The sequence below is a fragment of the Bidens hawaiensis genome, unplaced genomic scaffold (assembly GCF_021521415.1).
Source record: "Bidens hawaiensis isolate Kalapana, Puna unplaced genomic scaffold, B.hawaiensis_p1.1 tig00064587_1, whole genome shotgun sequence".
In the NCBI taxonomy this organism is placed as follows: Eukaryota; Viridiplantae; Streptophyta; class Magnoliopsida; order Asterales; family Asteraceae; genus Bidens; species Bidens hawaiensis.
Window position 1 is genome coordinate 62,248 of NW_027506556.1, and position 7,254 is coordinate 69,501.

Below are 7,254 nucleotides of genomic sequence, written 5' to 3' on the forward strand. Positions count from 1 at the left end.
ATCAATCTATTGGACCAAAAAAATTAATAAAACTTGACTAAATTGTAATGGGTGGCATCTTAGATATAACAGGCTTAAAAAATTCAGTGAATATACATAAAAGAAAGTATAAATGTACAAACGGAGACGAACGTTCACGACCATGATGAACAAACGAGGCACGTGTTGACTCTCGTTCGTTTATTAAATAAACAAACTCCTACCCGAATGATTCACTTAATGTTTGATGCGTGCGTTTTAACATGCCTAATAAGTTATAAGTATCTATTTAGATCAACTGCTAATATGGATATAACATAACCAAGCAATTCAATCAAGTTAATGCTACAAAAATATCAACAGGAAGTATCAAAGATCAAAAGAGCAACTGAAAAGTTAATAATAAAATCATGTAAAGTTTGCACCTTTATGACACCCAAAACCAAGTTATTATTCTTGAAACAATTTAGGGCAAAATCAGCTGTAAACAAATCAAACCCACATCAAATAATCAAAACCCTAATCAGCAAGAAACGAACCACCGATTGCCGATCAAAATCAAGAAATTGGAACCCAGAAACTGAAAAGTGAAAACCCACAAGTAATTTGGGAAATTGAAGTGGAAATAGGATTAACTGAAAGATGATTATTATTAAGTGTTTTGTATTAAGATGATTATTATTAACTGAAAGAAGAAAGTGGGTTTTTGTTTACGGTGCAAGAACAACACTTGCTTAGAATTTAACTAAAGAAGACGTGAGAATCATATTGAACCTTTGTGTTTCTTTGTAGGGTATCTTTATAGAAATTGGACCGACAGGTACTGGTATCGAAAACACTGATATCGGAATTTATAAATTCTTGGTACTGAAATATTCGGTTCGGTACCGGTATTGAAGGTAAAAATTCGGGAAATATTGACGGTACCGGTACCGTAACGATCCCAAAACTCAAAACTTTGGTACCGGTACCGAATTTGCTCATCTCTACTATATAGTATTGTTCAATTTTTTTATTTAAACAGTCGCTCATTTTAATTTTAATTTTTTCCTTTCATTTTTCTTTTAGGTCACCACTTCCAACTTCCGATCTACTCATTCTCCTTTTGTCTCTCTCACTCAATCGAAGAACTACCCATGGCACCTTAGCATATTGATTAGATACGTCGGTGATTAGAAGCGCCGGTATCGAATTTGCTCATCTCTACTATATAGTATTGTTCAATTTTTTTTATTTAAACAGTCGCTCATTTTAATTTTAATTTTTTCCTTTCATTTTTCTTTTAGGTCACCACTTGCAACTTCCGATCTACTCATTCTCCTTTTGTCTCTCTCACTCAATCGAAGAACTACCCATGGCACCTTAGCATATTGATTAGATACGTCGATGATTAGAAGCGGATGAGCAATCTGATGGATCTATTGTGGTGGCGATTAGAGGTGTAGTAACGGAAGAAAAGTGCATAGAGTAGATCTGTGCTGGTGCTGAGGGACATGGTATATGTTGTTCTCAAACTGATCTTGAACGTTTTTGAAAGTGTTGAATGTCTTTGCACGTGCTTCTTTGATTGCATGATGAAATTAAGGCCCGTCTTGTGATTGATGAATTAATGTAATATGGTAGAAGAGATTAATATTATCCATAAGATATCAATTCCAAGTCATAAACAGTTAAAAATTAAAAGAAAAAAACAAATATCATATAGGCATGGTTACCTACTACATAGGTAAAATAACTATAATTAGCTTATTAAAAGCTTCGATGACCTAACTAAAATAAAAAATACTTATGAGGCACTAATTAAAGTTGATTACACTTTTATGATGCTTCCTATTCTATGCATTTGTTTATTGTATGGGCTTTGGGCTAGTTTAGGCACAATGGGCTTTAAAAGTTGGGCCGTTACAAATGTGATGGATAGTGACTTTTGTGGATGAAATTTGAAATTTTGAATAAAAATTAATTAGCAACGGCTAATTAATTGAAAATTGTACCAAATAAGATCATATACCATATATGACCACCAAAGGTCATGAAATGTAAGCATGATATATGTGTCTACATGGTTTCAAACATTAAACAATCTTGTAATTTGTTTGATCTTTGTTTTCTAGTGATGATCAACCGAGGAATCTTGAGTTTGTGAAAGACAAAGGATAGCAAAGCTCAACTATAGTTTGTTATTGATAAAAGAATTGTTTTGAAGACATAACAAGGTATTTTGCTTCTATTAATTTAAGTTCGTTGGAAAAAGTTATAACAGCTCTACAGTTTGGTCCTGATATCAGTTTTGTCTAGAAGGTATTAAATATATTCATGGATTTTTTTCCTTTTGCATACAATTATTATAAATATTAGGAAGTAAGTGATTTGAATTATCAATAATGAAAATTTGAGTAAATAATAAATTCTAAATTAATTGCGATAGCAAAAATAAGATGTGAAACATTTAATAAAAATGAGATAAATGCGAGGCTAGAAACGCATGAACCACCACGACTATTCTAACAACTACGAATTTATCATTTGAAACATTCAAAATTTAAAAAAAATCAAAGTAGAGAGTTGAAATATTTACGATGAAGGTTCAATCAAAAAGTCAATTTAATAATAAAAGTTAAATTAATTAATGGAAAAATTTTTTATTTAAAAAAATGGAAATTAAATTTAGAGAATACATATTTTAGTTTAATAATAAAATTTACAATAATTGAATTTTAATAATAAATATTTATAAAGTGGAAAATAAGTTGTAAAAACCATTATGATATTGAGAAAAACAAGAGATGTTAAAATATTTATAGTTTAAAGTTGAGTATAAGGATTTAAATGTATTTAGAAATTTATAGTTTGAGGATATGGATATAAATAAGAAAATATATTTTAAATAATATTTTAACTGATATGAGTTAGTGTAAGATTTCTTGTTTGGTGTATTATAGTTTTGTCGATATTGGCGGTCGTTTGGTTAACGGAATACAGCAGCAAACTCCTTGTCGATTCTAGTAGTCGAATGGAAATCACGAGAAGCAGGCGAACGACGTGGATTACGATGATTTCCTAGGGAAGACATTCTACGAGGACCAATGATGAAATTTTAATAAAATGATGGGTAAATTGTGGGAATGAGTTGATATGAAATAACGAGGATGCGTATGTATATGTATATGTATATGTATATGTATATGTATATGTATATATAGGGATCAGTACTAGTGAAGACTCGAGGACGAGTCAAGAATTAAAATAATATGTTATGAGTTTGAAGCATTTTAAGCAAATAATGTTTTATAAAAATTTTCAAAAATAAAATAACAAAGCATATCAAACGAGTTGACCTCCCATGAACTTTCCATGGCAATTTTAAATGGCCCAACTAAATAAAACAATCATAAAGTTTGTGAATTGGCCTCCCATGAGCATTCCATGGCAATTTGTTGGCCCAATTCAAATAACGTGTAATAAACAATTGAGTTGGTCAGCCCATGAGCGTGTACATGGCATTTAACTGACCAACTAATTAACGAATTATCGAATAAATGGAGTTGTTCGGACCATGAGCGTTACATGACATTTAACAGACTCAACTAAATATCGAATCAACGAATCAAATATAAGTAGTTGGTGTATCTCGGGAACCACCCCGGACGATACGTTCCAACCCAAAAATCAAATCGAAAATTATTTAAAAAATGAATAGTTGGAGTGCCCATGGATTTCCATGGATTTTTCACCCAACTAAGCATTTAAAATAATTTAAAATAAAAATTGGAAGTATAACCGTTTAGCCGGTTATGTTTACCACGTAACCATTTAGCTGATTACTGGTACCACTTGAAGTTATGTGGTTGTACGAGATTTGCCATACCACCACACTTCAAGGTGAAGAAATAGAACAAAACACAGGAATTCTTAAGGAATTTCCCACAATAAAATATAATCTACCAAAAATAAGAGGATTTAAAAATATTTTGAAAGTTGAGGCATAACCTCGGAATTTGTGTGTGTGTGCAATAAATAAACAAGATAAATACAATTTAAATAATTAATCTAAGCAAGCTGTAAACAATTTAAATAGCACATAAGGCAGTTCAGACAAGCACGTATAGGGTTCCTAACATATGTCTAGGACAATTTCTAACGACCTATCTTATAACCTTCGGATCTGATACCAGTCTGTCACACCCCAACCTAAGGCGGAAATACCGGAGCGTGATCCGATTGCTCACAGCTCGAAGATACTATCATAAATATAAATGACAATATCTAATTAATTATTTACAAATATTACACACATTATCCAAATATACAAAACAATTCAATACACAAATATGAGTTCATATAACAATATCTTGATTATATCCTAAGGTCTTGTCTACGTTTCCAACTTCAATCTTCAGGCAACCTGCATATGCGTAGAAAATGGAGTTTTTGTCAACAAATATGTTGAGTGAGTTTACCACCAAGTTTTGACACCAAAATAATGTTAATATGATAAATAAGCAAAGTGTAATAAATGCGGTAATGAAATCAAACCATAAGCAAATAAGTTGTCGATTAAACCATTGCCAAGCGAATCGGGCGCCGGTAAATCAACTATGAGCAAGTAATGAGAATAAGACCGTGGTCAATAGAATGAGAACCCAATACATAGGGATATGTCAAGCGAATCGATACAATAACACATAAGCATATAACAAGTAGATCTGATTTATCACACACAATTACACGTTTGCTATTTTTGATATGTATGTATATATAGATATGTATATATAGTATTATATACGCATATGTCCCCAAAACATTTATGGAAATCGACTAAAATAGGGGAATGATAAAACTCACCTTAGATGGAAGGCAAGTGATTAATAAATACGATAAACGAGTAAGGTTTAAGCGAGTCGTCCAATAACGCGTCAAACGAGATAACGAATCAGAACCTGAAACTTTGTGATATGAAACTATAAATAGAAACGAACTTAATGCCGCTGGAATCAATCCAAACGGATGAGTAGAACTCTAGTTATGTCGATTTTAATGTTTAAACGAGTCGAGTCTGACCAAAATCCGAACTTCGATTTGGGAGTCGGGTTCTGGTCAGAACCCTTGAAATTTAAGTAAGAGAAGAAAAGTCTTCTAGACCGAACGTTGAATCCGACCAGAAGCATGAGAAAACGTAAAGTCAAACTTGTTGACTGTTTTGCCCTTAAACGGTTTTTAAGCGAATTGACCAGTCAACACCCTTCAACCACTGAAATTGATTGAAGGTTATTGATTAAGGAATATGTATGAACGATTTTATAGTTTACAACTTACCCGGAAAGTGAAAGGATTGACGAGAAACGGAAGTCAAAGATCCTAAAGCAAACAAAGTCAACGAACAAGTCTTGAATCTTTAACGAATATGCAAAAACCGAAGGGTTGGAGGATGAACAGAAGTAAGGGACGGCTGGAGGATGTTCTTTAGGGTTTGATTAAGGTTTACAGCAGATGAATGGGGCTTGTTTATATAAGAATAGCTAAAACGAACCAAATATAGGCTTTTTGGCCCGTTTAAGCAAGTAAACACGTTTTAAGGAAAGAATCAATTGGTAAAGATCTGATCTTGGGCAGAGGGAAACAAATTAGGAATTGTATTTTAGTTATAAGATGTTTACTTGGTCCTTAATTCTCTCTAATATACCTAAATAAGCGATTTAATACCTTAAACGAGCTAGAAAATGAACTAGAGCATAAATGATTTGACCAGCTAGGTGGAGGCGGTGCGCGACGGGGGTGGGTGGTCTCCCCGCGCGGCACTTTGGGAAATTTAAGGGGAAGTTTCATTTTTACACATTTAGTCCCTATACTTTGATAATTGAACTAGTTTTGGTATAACTTGGTTTTGAACATTGATTGAAGTACAAGAGCCTAAAGTGAACATTAGGAAACTTATTTACTTGAAAATATTGGATTTTGATTAATATTAAAGATCTAAAAATATTTCATGTCGGGTTAAACTTAAACGAATGCGGTTTCGAAAAACCCGAAATGTTACAATAGTCATCTGGCGCAGATTAAATTTATAATGCCAGATGCGATTGAGATTAAGAAGATTCTTGTCTGTGATGATCGGACGAGCTACATGAAACCGGATATTTACATCACTTTGAAGTTGAGTGTTGTTAAGAATGATGAGAAGTTGAATTCTGATACTGCTTATTTACTCATGGCCAAATTGTTTCGCTCTCCCTTTGTCAAGTTTTCTAAATCCAGTCCTCAGGTTTGACTCTTTGATTTTCAATTAGAGTTTGAAGCTTTTTTTTAGTTATATGGATTTGTTTAGAATAAAAGGGTCCGATTACAATAAAGAGGCTGGTAAGCGGGCAACAAGCTGATGGTTTTGTATTTGGTTTTAGTTAGGTTTTGAAGAGGTTTTCGAAGACTAATTAGGTATTTGCAAATATTAATAATTAGGTATTTGCTTTATGTTGTTCTTGAATTGTGTTTGTGATTAGGGAGATGAAGTTCCACAAGAGAATTTACCTGACCATTCAATCGATCTACCAGATCAACATATTCAAATCCAATTCAAAGGCCCGATCACGTGTTGGTTCAGGATCCAATCGCGGCATCTCATATGCCTCGATCTTTCAAAAGACTTTTCTCAAAACACTTTCCAATCCATAATGTGGAATCAGTTAAGCAAGAATCCAATGCGTTGATTGCTGGAACTCCGGTTGACCATGTACCAGATGTTAAATCACCATTAAAGTGGTCTGTAAAGTTACCTGAAACACCAATCAAGGGTTTTGATTTGGGGAAAGATGTTTCTCTTTCGACTCCATTTGCGTGTACGCCTGCACAATCAGCAGGACCGCATGTTAATTTTTTTATAAACCCGGATGACGAATCACCCATGTATTCCAGCAAGTTGACCAAGCGGTCAACTTCAAAAAGATCAATGACATTTGATACTCCTATGAAGAATAAACCACCACATGTCAAAAGGGTATTCGCCAATGACGATGATGGTGATGATGATCTTGCTGATATTCTCTCACACGATCTTCTTGCATCGGTAACTATACAATAGATTTTAATAATAATCTTGATACTAACTGTTGTATATTTGCTTAACTAGTTGCTGGTTTATTTACAGATTAAAGAACATGAATTGATAATATTAGAGGAAAATAATCCAGAAATCACACAAGCAAAATGGAGGAATCAAATGATATCAAGATTACCTAAACTATTGGACATGCTTTTGTTTTACTTTCAATCGACTAAACG

The 7,254-nt window shown here is 33.2% G+C and overlaps 1 pseudogene; it reads left to right on the forward strand.

Moving 5' to 3' along the window:
* Window positions 1–1,995: 1,995 nt before the first annotated feature.
* Window positions 1,996–7,249, forward strand: LOC143618167 (CDT1-like protein a, chloroplastic; annotated as a pseudogene).
* The last annotated feature ends 5 nt before the right edge of the window (window positions 7,250–7,254 follow it).